This window comes from Planococcus citri, chromosome 1 (genome assembly GCF_950023065.1).
Source record: "Planococcus citri chromosome 1, ihPlaCitr1.1, whole genome shotgun sequence".
Classification (NCBI taxonomy): domain Eukaryota; kingdom Metazoa; phylum Arthropoda; class Insecta; order Hemiptera; family Pseudococcidae; genus Planococcus; species Planococcus citri.
The window spans coordinates 81,832,379-81,852,253 of NC_088677.1; the positions used below are offsets into that span (position 1 = coordinate 81,832,379).

Here is a 19,875-nt window from a genome sequence, read left to right on the forward strand (position 1 = left end):
TACAAAACGTACGTTTCGTTTTTCAAACTTTCAATTCTTGCACATTATCTTTTCGACACAAATTTATGCCCCCTCCCCCTCCAAAAAGAGGAGAAGTGTATTGAAGTGAAATGAAACGAATGGGGTTTAAAAGGAATAAAAAATGAATTTATAACGAATAAATGAAAAAATGAGCAAAAAAAAACAATAAAAAATGTAACCAGAAAAATTATGGGAATTGATAAATTCAATAAAAAATGAATAAAAACAAGAATAAATGATGATAATAAAAGTAAAAACCACAAAAAAAATTTCAAAACAAAATGAAAAATAAAAAACATAGTTCTGGAAGCAAAATTGCTAACAAAATCTGAAAACTAAAAAGAAGGACCTCAGAAGGACGTTGGAAGGACATCTTCAATACCCACTGACAGACCTTACACCCCCCCCCCCACCACAATTTATTTTTACAAAATTGCCGGAAAAAAACTTCAAAAATATATAATTTTTAAAAGAAACGAAAAAAAAAGAATTCGAAAAATTAAGGTTGATATGGTATTTAAATTTGAATGAATTTGAAATTGTAAGTCCAAAAAATCAAAACCACGTTATTTTTCACATTTCACTTTTACCGGACCCATTCGTTGTCTTTCAAAAAATCCTCGACGACGTCTTTTATAGTACAGTTGGTAATTAGTTGATCTGATTTCACCGTCGTCTATGGTTACTGGATCGTAATGTCGTTTTTCTTCAACAAAATTAAAGGATTAGAAAAATTTAGGCTTGTCAGGTTTTGGAGAAAAATAAATACATGCTTACTTACTCTGTACATGTTCGTTAATTGTTATGTCCGTTGTAGCAGTACCTATACAAAACGTGATGACCAGGCATGAAATCCATTACTCGTATTTAATTTTTTTAGTGACTGACAAATAGCAAAAAAGTGACCAAAAATTTCAGAAAAAAGGTCAAAATTTTGAGAAATGAGAGCAAAGTATTTATTATGTTAGTCGGTGAGCCCAAATAACGATCTATAAAGTGCCTTTTTCGATTTGTGACGAATTTTTGAAAATCAAATTCAGGCCAAAAATGAGGGAAAAATCAAAATGTTGCCAAATTGACATAGAAAGCTGAAATTTCGGATATACCCTATTTTCGACACGCCAAAAGTTCTGGAGCCTCCAGCAGGTTTTTGAAATTCGAAATTCCCACAAAATTTCATCAAAATGGAGTTGGAAAGCCAAAATTAATTCCGCAAACTAATTTCGATACGCCACGAAGTCGACCGCAGGTGGATTTCAAGTCGTTTCGGAGCCTTCAGCGACTATTTGAAAAAAAAAACAGAAAACAAACATTAAGATTTGAAAAACCTCAAAAAGGAACCAAAATTGAACATGGAAAAACGAGGTGAAAAAACAAAACTTAAAATTCTCTAAAAATTAAATAAATCTTGAAAAAAGCGAATGGTAACTAAAGAAATCAAATCGAAACCAAAACCAGGAAACAATATCGTAAGAAAAGAAAATTTAGAAACAAAAATGTACTCAACACTTTAGAAACAATCAAACTTGATCGCTGAAAAATAAAAAAACAAATGGAGGAAATAACAATATTTGAAAATTGAAATAAAAACTGAGAAAAAAAGTTATGCCCCCTCCCTCCAAAAAAGTAGAAGTGTATTGAAGTGAAATGAAACGAATATGGAATTAAAAGGAATAAAAAATGAATTTGTGATGAATAAATGAAAAAGCTGATGAATAAAAACAAGAAGCAATGATGAATAATAAAAGTGAAAAATAAAAACATAAAAGTTCTGGAAGAAAAATTAATATTGGTAAAATTTCTAGGTACGAAATGTGCCAACACTGTATGAAAAATGGTTTAAAAATGTTGAAATTATGCTAAAAAAAAAAAAAAGACAAGAATTTGATAAATCGCCAAAAAACGTTATTTTTCACACATTTGTTGTTTTTTAAAAAAGCCTCCAAGGGGGTTTTCATCGCATAGCTGGTAATCAGTTGATCTGATGTCAACTTCGCCAGGGTCACTGGATGTAGTTCTGTCCGACACTATGTCAACAAAATTACAGGATTAGGAAAATTTAGATAGATTACTTACTCTGTACATATTATTTTCGTTTGTCTTCTCTTTGCGGTTACAAACAATACTATTTGGCGTAATAACGAGATCTTGAAAAATAGACACAAAAGTATACCCCCTCTCCTTCCAAAAAAGGAGAAGTGTATGAAGTGAAATGAACGAATATGGTTTAAAAGGAGTAAAAAGTGATTATATGACAAATAAATGAAAAACTGAGGGAGAGAAAAATCCCCCCAAAAAACAAAAAACAAACATTAAGAGTTGGAAAACAAGAAAAGATGGAGGAAATTATATTTGAAAATTGAAATAAAAATTGAGGAAAAAATATGCCCCCACCCCTCCGAAAAAGGAGAAGTGTATTGAAGTGAAATAAAACGAATAGGTATGGTTTACAAGGAATAAGAAAAAATGAATTTATGATGAATAAGAAAATGCAAAAAATGAGCAAAAAAACAATAAAAATGAAAATAGAAAAATCATGGGGAATTGATAAATTCAGTAAAAAATGAAATACTTACATACATGGAAAAGGAATGAAAAAGAAATTTTAAAAACTGATGAATAAAAACAAGAAGAAAAATGATGATAATAAAAGTGAAAACCACTAAAAAAATTTCAAAATAAAATGAAAAATAAAAAACCTAAAATTCTGAAAGCAAAATTTGAGATTGGTAAAATTTCATTGAAATGTGACAAAAATGCATGAAAAATGGTTCAGAAATGTTGAAATTAGGTACATGCTAAAAGAACAAAAAAAGAATTCAAAAAATCAACATTTGATGGTATTTAAATTTGAATTTGAAGGTTCAAAAAATCAAAAATACGTTATTTTTCACATTTTACTCACACCGGGCCCATTCGTTGTGCTTTAAAAAAGCCTCCATGGCGTTTCTTATCGGATGGTTGGTATTAGTATTGTAGTTGAATTTGATGTCACCGTCGCCCTGGTCACTGGATCGTACTGTCCTACTCTCTGTCAACAAAATTACAGGATTTAGCAAAATTTAGGCTTTTCAGGTTTTGGAGAAAAATAAATACATAGTTTACTTACTCTGTATCTTTATGTTCATTAATTGCTTTTTTTCGTAGGTTATTCCACTGAGTGTGATTACTGGGTCTTTTGAGATTTCATGCGTAATTTTGCATTTCACGTAGTCTGGTATTTGTCGGTTCTGCAACGTTGAGAAATATGTACCTGGTAATTTATTCAAGACAAGTTACCTAACGAATTATTAGAACAGGGCCACTTGTACCACAAACAGTTAAACTACAGTCAAGAGTTGAACTCAGTTTAACTCGTCAAAAACAATGAGTTAAACTCGGTTCAGATTTGAACGAAAGTTAGTACAAGTGGGCCTACGTATACAAAACATACGTTTCGTTTTTCTTCTAAATCGGAGAAAATACGAGTGACTAATTTTGTATTTTTTTCCATTATTTTCCTTCGTGCATCTTCGTTCTTTTCTTGCCCCAATTTGCTGAGTTGACGGCGTGAGTCATAGAAAATTAACGCCTGTATGTACCTATTATTGTAAAAAAAGAGAAGTATCATTGAAAAATCGGGGAGGGGATCTCTTCTTCAAGGAAACTTTCAGATCATGGATATGTCTATTGGTTAAGTTGACTATATTTCAAATTTATGACTTGGCATGAATGATGAGGGAGGGGGTGGGCCATTCCATGTCAATTCGGCCAACATTTTTGAGTCATGCCGTTCGATTTCAATATCTACCCACCCAGTAAGTAACAAACCCACAATCAGTTTGGTCCAAGCCCCTTCAGGGAGCTCGAAGGGGGGGGGGCGTCAAATATTTTATTTTCACATAAATACTTCGTTTACATACTATGTACCTTTATGTGTTCGTTAATTGTGATTCTTTTGTGAACGTATCTTCGAAGATTTCGAGGGTAATTTTACATTTTAGGTGGTCTGGTATTTGTCGATTCTGCAGTGTTGAGAAATACCTGGTAATTTAATCAAGACAAGTTACCTAACAAATTATTAGAACACTTGGTAGGCATACAAAACGTTCGTTTCGTTTTTCAAACTTTCAAATCTTGCACATTATCGTTTAGACACAAAATTAGGTATGCCCCCTCCCACTCCAAAAAAGGAGAAGTGTATTGAAGTGAAATGAACGAATATGGTTTGAAAGGAATAAAAAATGAATTCGTGATGAATAAATTTAATGAAAAACTGAGCGAAAGAAAAATAATAAAAATGAAAACAGAAAAATTATAGGACTTGATAAAAATTCAGTAAAAATTAATAAAAACAATAAGAAATGAGGATACCTAATAAAAGTGAAACCCACAAAAAAATTTTCAAAACAAAATGAAAAATAAAAAACCCTAAAGTTCTGGAAGCAAAATTTGATATCGGTAAAATTTCAATGAAATGTGCCAAAAATGCATGAAAAATGGTTTAGAAAATGTTGAAATTATGCTAAAAGAACAAAAAAAAGAATTAGAAAAATCAACATCGATGGTATTTAAAGAATGAATTTGAAATTCAAGGTCTAAAAAATCAAAAATACGTTATTTTCACATTTTACTCATACGGAGCCCACTCGTTGTGTTTTAAAAAATCCTCCAAGGTGTTTTTCATCGCATAGTTGGTAATTGGTTGATCTGATGTCAACTTCGCCCGGGTCACTGGATGGAACTGTCCGACTCTATGTCAACAAAATTACAGGATTAGGAAAATTTAGGCTTGTCAGGTTTTGGAGAAGAATTACATAGATTACTTACTGTGTACCTTTATATGTTCGTTAATTATTTTTCTTTCGAATTATTAGAACGCAGGCTTTTTAACTGGTTTTTAACCATTAAGTGTAACCTCAAATAACAAATAAATTAATCGAAAAAAAATTAACCTTGACCATTTTTTTTTTTTTTTTGAAATATCATTAACCATAACCGTTTTCTGAGATCAAAATGAACCATAGCCGTAATCTTGACCGAAATTTTTATAGAAAAAACCAGTTAGACAACATTTAAAAAAATTGAAATGTGCTGCTTTTTAACTTTTTTTATTTCTTTTTATCTGTGTTTTTTTTTAATGTGATTTGTAGTGATTTAAAATTTTAATCAAAAAAGTGATCAAAGAATAAAATAAAAAAACGTGAATAGAAAGTTTGAAAAATTTGAAACTATAGTTGCATCATCATACTCATTAGTCATTCAACTATCAAAGCTCCATCTTGAATGATATTTTAATAGGAGTAGTAGGAGACGATAAAGAATTGTTTCTTGAAAAAATTATTACTTTTTTTTGTATTCAAATGTTACCAGTTTTTCAATTTTTAAACTTCAAAATTCCAAACTCAGAGAGAATTTTTGGAAATTTTTGAATTTTCAACTGTAGTCTGTAGGTACTTTTAACCATTAACCGAAATTTTAAGCTCAACTGGAAAAATTATCGCCAAAAACTGTAACCTTAACCATAACCCTTGACCAAAATTTTGAATTTCTTGTTAAATTTTTACCTGTATTAACCTTGACCAGTTATCTAACGAATTAGGTATTAGAACACTAGGTATACAATACGTACGTTTCGTTTATCAAACTTTCAAATCTTACACATTATCTTTTAGACACAAAATTTTATAAATTTACCTTATACATACTTAGTTAGTTTAAATGATTATGTATGTGAGTATAATTTCAAATAAATAAATAACCTTTAACCCATAGTCTAGCCAGTCTAGGTATAGGTGCTGGGTCATTCCACTTTGAATTTTTTCCTGTAGAAAGACCTTCCAAAGGGATGACCAGGCATGAAATTCACTATTTATTTTTTTTAGTGACTGTAGTGACTGAAAAATAGCAAAAAAGTGACCAAAATTTTGAGAAATGAGAGCAAAGTATTTTATTATGTTAGTCGGGGAGCCCGAATAACGATCTATAAAGTGCCTTTTTCGATTTTTGGCGATTTTTTGATAATCAAATTCAGGCCAAAAATGAGGGAAAAATCAAAATTTTACCAAATTGACCTAGAAAGCTGAAATTTGGGATATACCCTATTTTTGACACGCCAGATCGATTGAAAACTGTTTCAACCCGTTTTGAGCAGTACTGGAGCCTCCCAGCAGAGTTTTGAAACTCGAAATTCCCACAAAATTTCATCAAAATGGAGTTATAGAAAACCGACATTTATTCCGTAAACTGATTTCGATACGCCAGCGCCACGAAATCGACTTCAGGTGGATTTCAAGTCGTTTTGGAGCCTCCAGCGACTTTTAGAAAATTTCTGGGGCCTCCAGTAGATTTTTGAAACTTGAAATTTCCCAAAATTTCATCAAATGGGGATGGAAAACCGGAATTAATTCTGTAAACTAATTTCAATGCGCTGCGAAGTTGACTGCTGGTGGGTTTAAAGTTGTTTTGAAGGCTCCAGCGACTTTTTGAGAGGTTGTATGGCGTTTTTTTTGGAAAATTGAAATTTCTAAGAAGTAGCTGGAAGCTTCAAAACCATTTGAAATTACCATCCAGTCGACTTATTCATATCGTATTGAAATTAACTTGAGAAGTGAATTTCAACTTGCTAACTCCATTTGATAAAATGCTGTGGGAATTTCAAGTTTCAAAAATCTAGTCACTCCAGTAATTGATATTGGTTAAATTTCTATGAAATGTGCCAAAAATGCATGAAAAGTGGTTTAGAAATGTTAAAATTAAGCTAAAAGAACAAAAAAAATATTGAAAACCACCATTGATGGTAGGTATTCAAACTTGAATGAATTTGAAATTGAAAGTCCAAAAAATCAAAACTACTTACTTAAGTAATTTTTCACATTTTACTCTTTAATTCAATTACATTTTTGCGTAGTCCATGGTGGTACAGTTTGAATGGGATATCTTTAAAATTTATGATATTGCCTTTCATTACACATTCGGCAAGCCACTTTGCCAACATTTTACAGTCTGACACATTTTTCAGCGCTGATTTCAGTTCGTAATGCATAGGGAATACTTAAACAACAATATATACCTATATATGAATAAAATTGAGACAATATACCTAACCCAAAACTCATTAGGGAATCTTTAACCGTAACCGTAACTGGAATTAACCCTAACATTTTCGGGGAAATAATTTTGACCCATTAACCTTTAACCGAAAAGAAAAAAATTGGAACCGGAACCCTTAACCGGAACACGAATTTGAAATTTTCATTTCCCCAACCCTTAACACCTGTAACATTTAAAAAATATCGGTTAATTATTATGTTAATACATAATTCAACATTTTCCAATTTTTTTTCAATTTTTTAAAATAAAATCAAAATTTTTCAGTATTTTTTGTGCTAAACTTGAAAAAATTGAAGAATTTTTCATTTTTATTCGTATTCTGAACTTTGTCTGGATTTCAAGAGTCCTTGAAGACGATGACTGTTTATTTATTTTTGAATAAAAAATGAGTATTTTTTTTTGAAATTTCACAAAAATTAGTTTAAAATTGTTCATTTGCAGGTTTGTTATTATTACAAAGTAGAACAAATAATACTAAACAGTGTACCTATATATTCACGCATTTCGAAAATTATTTTTTTAAAATTTACAAAAAAAATAACTTAACCTTAACCCTTGACCGGAAAAAATTACGGTAATTTTTTTGGAACCCTTGACCAGGAACCCAAATTTTGAATTTTGGGTGATTAACCTTTAACCCGAATTTTTTTTTGGGTTAGCATCCCTGCATAATACCGAAAAAAAATGAAAAATTGAAGGTCAAAAGATAGAAATAGTAACAGAAACAGTATAACATCTTGGTCAAATTATATCTTTCGAAGACAATACAAAAGGGAAGTAAACAGACGTATAGCTTTACCTTGGAAAAAATCAGGGTTGTACAAAAACGTGTTAGGAACAACAAATCATTTTTGTTTTTGGAACTTGGAGATATGTATTTTTAATAGTCCGGCATATGACAATAGGAGTAATTTCACCCCCCCCCCACACCGATCCACCGGGACAACTTTTTTCTTGAATGGGGCAATCCTAAGGAACATTTTAAAACAAACTTGCCCAAAAAAAAGTTGGCCTTACTTACAAAATGGCGGCCATTTTGATTGACAGGTCAGTCGAAATCGCAGATTTTGCGTTTCAACTTCAACATAGGATTTGGACGACATTCTTCAAACCTTACAACGGTAGATCGAAAGATCATACAAAAATTTATCATCTGTCAAAATTTCAAGTGCTAAAGTGCGTTTTTCGATTTTTGGTGAATTTTTGAAAATCCAATTTAAGCTAAAAATGAGGGGAAAAATCAAATTTTTACCAAATTGACCAAGAAAGCTGAAAAATTGAGATATACCCTATTTCAGACATGCCAAATCGATTGGAAACGGCTTCAACCCGTTTTGAGCAGTTCTGGAGCCTCCAGCAGATTTTTGAAACTCGAAATTCTCACAAAATTCCATCAAATTGAAGTTGTAAAGCTGAAATTTATTCTAAAAACTAATCTCAATACGCTACGAAGTACTGCAGGCGAATTTCAAGTCGTTTTGGAGCCTCCAGCGACTTTTTGAAAGTTTCTGAAGCCTCCAGCAGATTTTTGAAACTCGGAATTCTCACAAAATTTCATCAAAAAAATGGAGATGGAAACCCAAAATTTGTTCTGCAAACTAATTTCAATATTTCAGACATGTCAAATCGATTGGAAACGGTTTCAATCCGTTTTGAGCAGTTCTGGAGACTCCAGCAGATTTTTGAAACTTTAAATTTTCACAAAAATTTCATCAAATGGAGATGGAAAGCTGAAATTTACTCTACAATCCAATTTTAACACCCTCTGAAGACGACTTCAGGTGGGTTCAAGTCATTTTAGAGCCTCCAGCGACTTTTTTGAAAATTACTGGAGCCTCCAGTAGATTTTTGAAACTTGAAATTCCCGCAACATTAATTTATCAAATGGAGTTGGCAAGCTGAAATTTACCTCGCAGACTACATGGTGGTTTCAAATGGTTTTGAAGCTTCCAGCTACTTTTAGGAAATTTCAATTTTCCAAAAAAAATGCCATACAACCTTTCAAAAAGTCGCTGGAGGCTCCAAAACGACTTGAAATCCACCAGCAGTCAACTTCGTAGCGTATTGAAATTAGTTTGCAGAATGAATTTCGGCTCTCCATCTCAGTTTGATGAAATTTTGGGGAAATTTCAAGTTTCAAAAATCTACTGATGGCTCCAGTAATTTTCAAAAAAGTCGCTGGAGGCTCTAAAATGACTTGAACCCACCTGAAGGCGTCTTAAGAGAGTGTAAAAATTGGAGTGTAGAGTAAATTTCAGCTTTCCATCTCCATTATTTTGATGAAATTTTGTGAAAATTTAAAGTTTCAAAAATCTGCTGGAGGCTCCAGAACTGCTCAAAACGAGTTGAAACCGTCTCCAATCGATTTGGCATGTCTGAAATAGGGTATATCCCAACTTTTTCAGCTTTCTTGGTCAATGTGGTAAAATTTTGATTTTTTCCCTCATTTTTGGCTTAAATTGGATTTTCAAAAATTCACCAAAAATCGAAAAACGCACTTTATATAGCACTTGAAATTTTGATAGATGTTCAATTTTTGTATGATCTTTCGATCTACCGTTGTAAGATTTGAAAAATGTCGTGAAAATCTTATGTTGAAACGCAAAATCTGCGATTTCGGCTGACCTGTCAATCAAAATGGCCGCCATTTTTTAAGTAAGGCCAACTTTTTTTGGGCAAGTTTGCTTTAAAATGTTCATTAGGATGTCTCCTTTAAGAAAAAAGTTATCTGGGTGGGTCGGTGGGGGGGGGGGGTGCAATTACTTCTATTGCCATATGCCGGACCATAAAGGATCTTCTCAGAACCTCCTAAAAAATCAGATTTTTAATGCATGCATACTTCCCACATTGACTTACGGCTCCCACACATGGGCTTTAATAAAAAAAATTATGAAAAAAATTGAGACAACCCATAACTCATTGGAAAGGTCCATGCTAAAATTACAGAAAATATCTATAACAAAATAAGAATAAAAACAATGACTTGCCTAATCATTATGTAAAACAATAATAACTCGGATATACTCGTAGCGTAATTTTTCTGGACATTAATTGGCATAACGTCAGTACTTACCACTTCGGCATTTACAAAAATGCCAAATAAATATTTTCCACTTGCACATAGGTAGGTAGGGTGGAGGAGGTCAAAAAGAGGTATTATTTCACCTTGAAGGGGGACAAAAAACTCGTCCGGGGATGGATAGGTTGGTATCTTGGATGCTGAAAATACAAGATTTTCTGTCGGGCTCCTGCAAAATCAAAGGTTATGCTACCCTAAACGCAATTTTTGCCTATTTTTGCCCATTTTTTGAGCTTTTTCCGCCTAAGTTCCTGATGTATGTGTGGGTGGGAGAACTATTTTTTCTCACATAACCCGTTACACCACATCTTTACCTTACTTTTCCAAAATCACCTCATTTACAAAATTCAACCAGTACGTTTCGTTGTAATTAATTTTCAAAGTTGCGTATAGGTACATACGACTTTTCGTCATTGGCACGACAGAAAAAGGTGATTTGAACCATAGGACATTCGAACGACAAAATAGGGTATTTCACTGACAATTTTTTAACGACGACGGTTCAGCAAGACAATTTAGGTATACTACGAATGACAATTCGATTTTATATTATAATGACAAAAGAAATGTAATCCACATCCAAGTTTTGCTTTTTTGGTCAAAACCACCAAAAAGATCTTGCTTTTCATCGAAACTAGGCATTAAATATTCTCTTTTTTTTGCCAATACTGTCAAAAAATCTTACTTACTTTTCATTAACTCGCAGCTGTTATCGAAAAGTAACGTTTCAGTCCTCTTAAACGCACCGAAAAATACTTCTCGCGTTGCCAATAAAAGAGCTGCTTTCGTGCGTCAACGCAGGAGTGGGAAAACGCACTTTCATGATATCAGTAATGAAAAAATTTTTATTGTTCCAACAATTGCAAAAAAATCCTTCTTGTGCTGTAGATGAACTGTTTTTTTTTTTTGTTGTTGTGTTTTTTTATGTGTTATTTATCAATCTTTGTATGTGTAATTCATATTTTTTATGACGTCCATTATTTCATTTCTTTGGCGTGCACAATTGGTCGTTATAATGTATAAGGGCATTAAATTATTTTGTCGGGCAATATCTTATATACCCTACTTGTGTATCGTCATTCTTTTTTTTCGTCGTGAAATGATTCTTTTCCCGTGCAACATCTTTTCTTATCGTTAGAATGCCATTTTTTCGACGTGAAAATGCCTATTTGTATTTCTGTCATGTCGATAAATCACCCCAAAAGTCAAATGTGTACCAACTTGGCTATTTTTTTTTCAAAAATGGCCCTGTGACGTATCAAAATGGGTTAAAATTTTGCCCTGAACTCAAAAATATCAACAGTTTTCGTGTTATCTCCCATCCCACGTACTAACCCTCAAAAAAACTGAAAAATTTTTGATCTAGAGTAAATATTGCTTCATACATATAAATAGATGTCTTCTATTTAGCTCCTTTCTGTGGCCTTATCAAAATCATTCATTCATGAATTTTGTATTCTCTTGATGAAATTCAAAGTGGATGAACAATTGAGAGGAAGGGGGAGAATTGGTGAAATAAAAAATCGCTATAATCAGTGAAGTGGTAAACAGCTAAATTTCAGGAGAAAACTGCATCATTTTGATGAAAGAAGCGTGAATTTTGGTATGATGCATTTTAGGCACAAAATGAAGTTTTTAAGACCGGGAGCCACTCGAGCTTACCCCTCTTTCGAAGGGGGTGGAGCGTATAATTTTGACTTTCATCAAATGCAAATTTTCTCCTGAAATTTAGCTGTTTACCTCTTCACTAGTATAGAGATTTTTCATTCCACCCATAATTCTCTCCCTTCTTCGCAATTGGTCACCCTCTTTGAATTTCATCAAAAGAGAATACGAAAATTGTGAATAAATGATTTTGGTAAGGCCGCAGAAAGTAGCTAAAGTGAAGCAATCTATTTACACATGAAGCAATATTTACTTTAAATCAAAAAATTTTCAGGTTTCGGGGGGTCAGTACGCGGGAAGGGGGGTAAACACGAAAACTGTTGATATTTTTGAGTTCAGCGCGAAATTTCAACTCATTTTGATAGGTCACACGGCCACTTTTGAAAAAAAAACTGCCAAGTTGGAATTTGATGAAAAGTCGTACTCATGCTACTTTGAAAAAATGAAAATTATCAATTACGAGTACGATGAAATGTGCCGGTCGAATTTCGTGAATGTGGTGATTTTAGAAAGGCAAAGTTGCGGTGTAACGAGATATAAGAGAAGAAATTGTTCCCTGTGCATACATCAGGATCTAGGGCGGAAAAAGGTCAAAAAAAAAGGGCAAAAATACGCAAAAATTGTGATTAGGGTTGCATAACTTTTGATTGTGCAGGAGGTCGATAGGAAATTTTGTTTTTTTTTTAGCATTGTTAAATAGATATATAGAGGCGTTGCCAATGATGGGAGGATAAGAATATTTCCCTAGTAGGTCAGGATGAATCTAACTCCCTAAGAGATGTAATATATCACCTTTTAAAATAGTACTTACCCGCTGCTAGCTCAGCTCTTACAACACCAATATGTATAAATTTAAACAGATTTAGTCGAGTTTACCTTGTATTAATTCGAACTGCACGCGAAATAAGAACACACGATAAACACGAACAGTGTATTATAATTTAAGTAATAAATTACAACACGATACTTAAGTCTAAAATATATAAAAAACTCTACGCGTATAACCAATATATATTCCACCGAATAGTGGCGTAAGTAGGATCGCTTTTACCCACCTACGTGTAACTATCAAATTGCCCGCGTTGGGTAGCGAATTTAGAAGACTTAAGTTTAAACGCGAATACTCTCCCTTAAACACGAACGTTAAGGCAGAGGACCTGGGACTCAAGCACAACTCTTACGTAGGAGTGAGTGGCCTTATTACTTTTCCGCGGTCAGACCTACCAGACGAAGCGCGAATCGACAAGTGAAGATCAATTCCATCTCAACTTGGCTTCTAGCCTCGAGTCGAGAAGGAATTGAGCTTTACGAACTTGTGAGCTTTTCACATCTGCCCTTAATGGAACGATGTGAAAACACCTCTTGGGTGGTTCCCACGTACTTAACACCTTACCTAAGTGCATCGAGTATATGCTTTCATCTACGTAAAGTACTGTAGAATCGAACTATTGATTGGATTCTCCAGTACTTCCTTTAGATGAAAGATTTATAAACCCACTGAGAGAGATACGATGAATATCCCTGTCTAGCCAGTGAAGGCATATTGTCCCCTTACATTTGCCCCTAACGTGGGTTTACTTCTAAAGTATCCCCTGAGGAAATGTAGAGGAAAGCACGGAAATTTTGAAAAAAGGTGACATTGTGCTTCACTGGATGTGACCCTATTGCCCCCCGTACTTTGCTTGAGTGATGCGGGGAATAGTAATCCCAAAATAAATTTTGAAACTCTTTGGTTTTTATTATAATTCCAAAAGTGAGGTGGATTTTGAGTGTGCTGGTGAGTTGACTCTTACTGATAAAGAGTAACTACAATTGACCATCAATATTTGACCGAAGTCAAGATATCAATAAATCAATCCAGAAGCTACCTTTGATCTGGTCACTCCACAGCAGGGTCATGGCCGAAATGGTAAGTATTTAAGTACGATTTAATCTTTGAGGGGGAGGGTTAATCTAAAAGGTACCCTTCCTCAATTTTATGATTTCAGGAGAAGATGAAAAAAGCTCAAGAAGTTCGTGGTTGTTTGGCTTTGTTGTCTTTGGATAGTCTGACCAAGAATTTTTGAAGAAAAAATTGCTGGTAAGGTTGGCTTGAGTATAGCTATTGTTTTTACTAAAAATTTTGAAAAATGGATGGTTTTCTATTGGAAAGTCATTCATTGAATAATTTGAGTAGAGTTTTTATAGTTTAAAAAAAAATTGAAAAAAGAAAAAGTTCAAAAAATTTAAAAAAAAATTCTAAAGGAAAAAATTTTATCAAAGTTTGATGTGATATTTGAGCATTTTGAAAGTTAAAAAATTAATCATTGATAAGAAAAAAGAAAAAAAATTAAAAAATTTGAAAAAACTTTGAAGAAAGTGACTTATTTTTCTATTAGAAAAGTTGTCATTTCTTCAAAATGCAAGAAAAATTGTTTTTTAGGGAAGTTTGAAAAATGAAAAAAAAAGTTGAGGAAAAATGAATTGTTTTTTTATCAGAAAAAATGTTCATTTTTTCAAAAAAAAAAAATTGAAATTTTGGAATTTTATTTTTATGATAGAGTGCTAAGTTTTTGGAAAAAATTGCGCTACCTTTCTGTTGTACACGGAGTTCGGTTGAAAGCGAAACTACTTACCACCACTATTCGATGAAACATAAAACAAATTAAAAAAAATTTTGAAAAAAAAAAAAAATTTTAAAAAGTTTAAAAGGAAAATAAATTTTTAAGAAAAATTATAAAAATAAATAGGAATGTACCTAAACAAACTTAATTCTAAGCAACGTTGTTTTTCTTCTTTTTTATTTGTTTAACGTTGTTTTATAGTTAATTAAGAATAAATTAATTTCTAGTCAGTCTTATTTCTCATAATTAATTTCAAGTTTTTTCTTCTTCTTTACAGGTGTATTTTGGTCAACGACGATGGCAAGAGAATTACTTTGTTTATCAAAAACTAAAGATAAGTACAAAAACATATTTACATTTTTATTAAATAATGTAAAATTTAAGAGCATTTTTGTTTCTTAGGATTAATCAGTCTAATTTAAACGCATGATCGATTTAAAATATCTGTACATTTTTTATTTCTAAAAAAAAATTTTAAAGTTATGAAATAAATTAAATAAAAAATGTTGTTTTTGTTTAGGACCAGTTCAGAGAAAGATGGGTGAAACTTAAAATAGGATTGAGCCAAAGTTGAACCAGTCTGTTGGGATATTTTTCGTATTTACAATAAGGTGAGTAAATCTAAAAATTTGGCTTATTTTTATAGCATTTTTACGATTACGTAGTTTAAAATTAGTTATTATATAAAAAAAAATAAGTAGGAAAAATGATAATTAAAATGATAATTTTAATTTTAATTTTAAAATTAGAAAATTCTAACCTAATTCTTTTTGTTCCAGTAAGAAGACAAAGAAGATTTCCTTAACTAATAATGCACAGATCCTTTTTCTTGGCTCATGGACTTCTTTTCCAGGTTGTATTTTCTTTTAGAAAATAATTTTAGATAGAAATTAAAAATAAAATTTGAGTAAACTTATGCCATTTTTGTTCCACAGGAAGACAAAGATAGCTAGATTTTTGAAAGGAATGTTATCCGTCTACAGTCTGAGTCAACATGGCCTTCTGTGCCCTGAATGTGATATCTTTGTTAAAAAAGAATTTTAAAAAAAGTAAAATTAAAATTTTTGTAAATTTTTAGAAAAAATTTTTTGAATTTGAATTTTTTGATTCTGTAAACGTATTTTACGTTAATATAAGGTTGTAAAAAATAAAAAAAAATAATTGTAAACATTCAAAAAATAAATTGAATTTATTTTAAGTTTGTAAAAAAAATTTACATACATGTATTATTGTATCGTAGTTTTAGAGTACAAATTTTGTATGTTTGTAAAAAAAATTTTTGAAAAAAATATTTTGTGCTATTTTATAACCTAATTATACAAATGTATAGATAAATTAATGCGTAGAGTTTTTTGTAATGGAAAAAAAAAATTATCAATAAATATTCTATAAATTACATCTTAACTTTATTTACATTTTTGGATGTTCATTTTTTCTGCTCTACGGGTCGTTTTAATGGTCGGATCGATGAATGGAAAATGGAATTTAGGTTGACACAGTTTTTTAGGTGGTTTTGGCGGTTACTAGGTTACTGGTGAAGGTCGTGAGCGTAACGGTACCGGTTGTGGGAAGGTGGATGTTATCTTCCAGCTGGGTGGTCTTTTTTACGACGATTTTATTTTTTTATTTTTTGAAGACTACCTGAGCACTTTTAAAGCCAAAATTGTGCTTTTTAAACTGAGTCAAGAGGTAGAAAATTCGCTAATATTTCGAGTTTTTATTTAATTTAATTCAAACCATTTTCCATTAAAAAATCAGTCTGATTTTTCTAAAAAAAAAATTTAGGGGGTAATCTTTTGTAATCAATCACTTTTTATACAATAAATAAAATTATTCAAAACTTCAGAAAATCTAAAAAACGAAAAATTATAAGTTTTGACTTTTTCCTTTCTATTTCAGAGAAATTTAGCTCAGAAAAAAAATAAATAAATAAATAAAAGCTTTCGAAGCTGATTTGAAATTAAGAAATAACAAAATTGAAGGAAAAATAACGTGATTGATTTTTACATTTTTTGAGAGGGTCATTTTTGCTCATATCGACATGTTTTGGGGTTTTTTTTTTTTTTTTTTTTTTATAATTTTGGTACTTTAGTTCGAAATTTTTTTTGTTTTTTAATCGTATTTGTACCTAGGTAATTTTTGGATGGTATTTCTTCCAAAATTCGAGTTTTTTGAAAAAGTAGTTCAAATATTTGGGTATTTTTTACGCGATTTAAAAAATTCAAAAAACTCTGTGCAATTTACCTTGAGTCGATAGAGCGTTAAAATATGAGCCATTAGCCCTCTTTTTTCTCCTCGTCACTAGAGATGACGATGGGCTCTTCAGTGAGCGACACGTTCGGTGTTTTTGGAGCCTGTTCAGACTCGTTTGTCGTCGCGCTGGTTTGGTGCTCCATTTCCTGGGTCCAACTCTGCGCATGCTGGTCAAATAATGTTTGCCAGTTCATCCCAAAGGTGAGGGGTGGTATCACCTGTTGACCGTTAATAGCGGTGAGCGTCACTTCTGGCAGGTTAATAGCCTGAGCGGAGGTCGATGGCATGTTCAGCGTGGCCGGATTTAAGTCGGTACGAGGGGTCAAAATTGGCATTTGCGGTGTCGTATTTTGCGCATCTTCGGGTGCCAATTCTGAGCTGGTCGAAGCTCCTACAGGGTGCTCATCGGATTTGCCTAGTTGGGCATTTTCAGCTGTTTTCTGTTCGATTAATTTCTTTCTTATTTCGATCCGTTTTAATTCGGCCAACTGATCCGGAGTGTAGGGTTTATCGTCAGTTTCCATTTCTTCCTGTTTGATGGTTGGTGGGACTGACATGGTCGGCTTCGATTCGGTGTCTTTTGAAATTAGGCCCTTTCGGAGCATTTCAATGCGTCGTCGATCTTTACTCGGTGGCTGAAGTACTTTCCCTTTCTTGATTTTTTCTTGCAGAGAAATTGGAAGGGGGATGAATTTTTCGGCCAATTTGTCCAAAATTTCTTCGTAACGTTTGATGTTGTGATATGGACCAAATTCATCTCTGGGCGGTGGGATTTTATCCAGTTGCTCGAAAAATTCGTCTACTCGCGTCGTCTTCGCACCTGCTAACAATCCCCAGTCTGTTTCCAGTGCCAATTTGATGTGGTCAAAAGCGATGTTATTGTGTTGGGGCGTGTGCACTAATGGTGCTAAAATCAGCTCCGTCACTTTTTTCTCTTTAAGGAGATCCGCGATCTTCGTCATTTCATCGGTGAAGTCATCGTAAGATGTATTGCAGACCACATCAAAATTACCGATCGAGATAAATAATTTTTTCGGTAATATTATCATTGAATCGAGTAATCGAAAGAGATCAGACGCTAAGAGGTCTCGTCGATAGATGGTATTATCGAGATATTGGCCATATTTTTCTTCATCAACCATGCAATGTACCATCGCATGAATATGTCCGTCCCCGATCATCATCGCTTGATTCATAAAAAGTACCATGTGAATATTTTTAGCTTTGTCCTGTCTACCCGCGGCGGTGAAATAAAACGGGTACGCGTTCATTGGATAATAGGGCTCGAGTTCGTTGGAAGATCTGCCAAAACGCGACAGGTATTTTTTGTGGTACCGGGGCTGTTCGGCTGATGGGTTTTTCTTTTCCTCGGGTACTTCGGGCTCATTTTCGCGCGGAGATAGCGCTCTCGGTGGCGGGCCTCGCTTCGTAGTACCTCGCGGCATCCTGAATACTCTTCGCTCGTTGATTCCTCGTCTTCCTCGGTTCGCTGGAGGTAGGGATGAACTGCGATCTCTATAATACTCTTGCGTCGGGTACAACTGATTTAGGGGAGTCGAATACTCAATTTTTTGAGGTATTGGAATATTAGGATTCATTGTGTCCATTGGTTCGACACCCGGGGCGTCGAATCGGATCTGACGCTGGGGTTCGCCGGTGAGATCGTACTCTGGCGGTCCCACGTACGAAGTACCTAATTCCATTAAAGCTGGAATTTTCGAGTACGATCCTGATGTAATCGAAGAGGAGGGGGTCGATGGTCCAGCTTGAATGTACTGATTCAATTTTTGCTCCATTAGAAGATTGAATCGGCGCTCTAAATCGGTCAATGAGCTCGAAAGCACGGCGTTCGCATCGATTTTTTCTTTCAGTTCGGCTGCCTGTTTCTCATTTTTCGATTGTAAGTTTTTGATTAGTTCTTTTAGAACTTCCATTTCTTTTTGGAGCTGACCTATCGTCGATCTCATCTGCCTGATGTGCTCGTTGTTTGGGGGTTGGTTTACCACTTGTGTCCTTGTTGGACATTCTAACTGAACAAAGTCAAAGTTAGTCAGACTTCGATTGCACATAGGATGTCGGCAAATGATGCGAGAGGGGGTTGTAGTCGTTTTGAAAAGATAGTGGATACATCCCCAATGATACGCATGTTTACAAACCGTTACATACGGTGGATCCTCTTTCTTCACCCCATTCTCGTCCTTTGGAGCGTGCTCCCCTGGCTCGGCCAACGGTTCCTTACACTCGTCGCACAATAAGATCTTCATTTCCGTCTGAAAAAATAAAATTTTCAACAAATTTTTATGATTAGTTATTTATTGAAAAAATAATTATTTTTTCATCTTTTTCAAAAATGAATTCATTTTTCAACTAAAAGTTGTGTAAAACTTATAGTTTATTCGATTCAAATACCGCTTACTGGGTCTTGATTATTCCTTTTAGGAGTATTTGGAACTTTTAAAACGATTCAAAATTGGTCAAAGTTAGTGATTTTTTGGATTATTGGGCAGTAAAGGGTATTCATTTACATTTTGTTTCGAAAAATTAGCCAAAGATGAAATATTTTACGATTTGTTAAATCATTTTATTGTTTTGGTTTTTATTGGGTTGTGATTTATTTTGATAAATTTTTTCAATTTTTATTAGTTTTAATTTTTACGAAACCAAAGATTTTTTATTTTTTTATCTAAATACTCAGTTTTAATTTTTGATTGTTTTTGATTATTATTTAGTTACCAAAAATATTTTACTTTTTTCTGAAAATGTAATTTTCAGCTTTTTATTATTTTTTCTAGTCATTTAATTGCCAAAGCTTTTTTATTTTTTAGTTTTTCAACGTTTTTGTTGATTCATTTTTATCTTAAGTATTTTTTTTTGTTATATTTTTCTATTTTTCTTTTAAGGTAAAAAAAAATCATTTTCTCGAAATGTGTAGAATTAGGTAGGCGAAAAATTAGGAATTTTTATTATTATTCTTCTAAAGTTTTTTCGAACTTTTTATTCTATACTTAATTCGCTTTCGAGTTTTGGTTTTTTAGTAGCTGAGATTATTTCATTGAGGTTTTGAAAAAAGTGTGAATTTTCAATTTTTGATCTCATTTTAGTTTAGATAATATTTTCCAAATTTCGAAATAATCTGAATCTTAAATCATCGGTAATACTGAA

The 19,875-nt window shown here is 32.9% G+C and overlaps 1 long non-coding RNA gene across 2 annotated transcripts; it reads left to right on the top strand.

The window, feature by feature from the left end:
* Positions 1-9,912: 9,912 nt before the first annotated feature.
* On the top strand, positions 9,913-15,607 carry LOC135837624 (uncharacterized). Of its 2 annotated transcripts, none has more exons than XR_010557217.1 (3): positions 9,913-13,937; positions 14,738-15,071; positions 15,240-15,606. It is a non-coding gene; the product is annotated as an uncharacterized LOC135837624 (long non-coding RNA). The 2 variants fall into 2 exon arrangements; XR_010557218.1 differs by lacking the exon at positions 9,913-13,937 and having other exon boundaries at positions 14,147-15,071; positions 15,240-15,313; positions 15,396-15,607.
* The last annotated feature ends 4,268 nt before the right edge of the window (positions 15,608-19,875 follow it).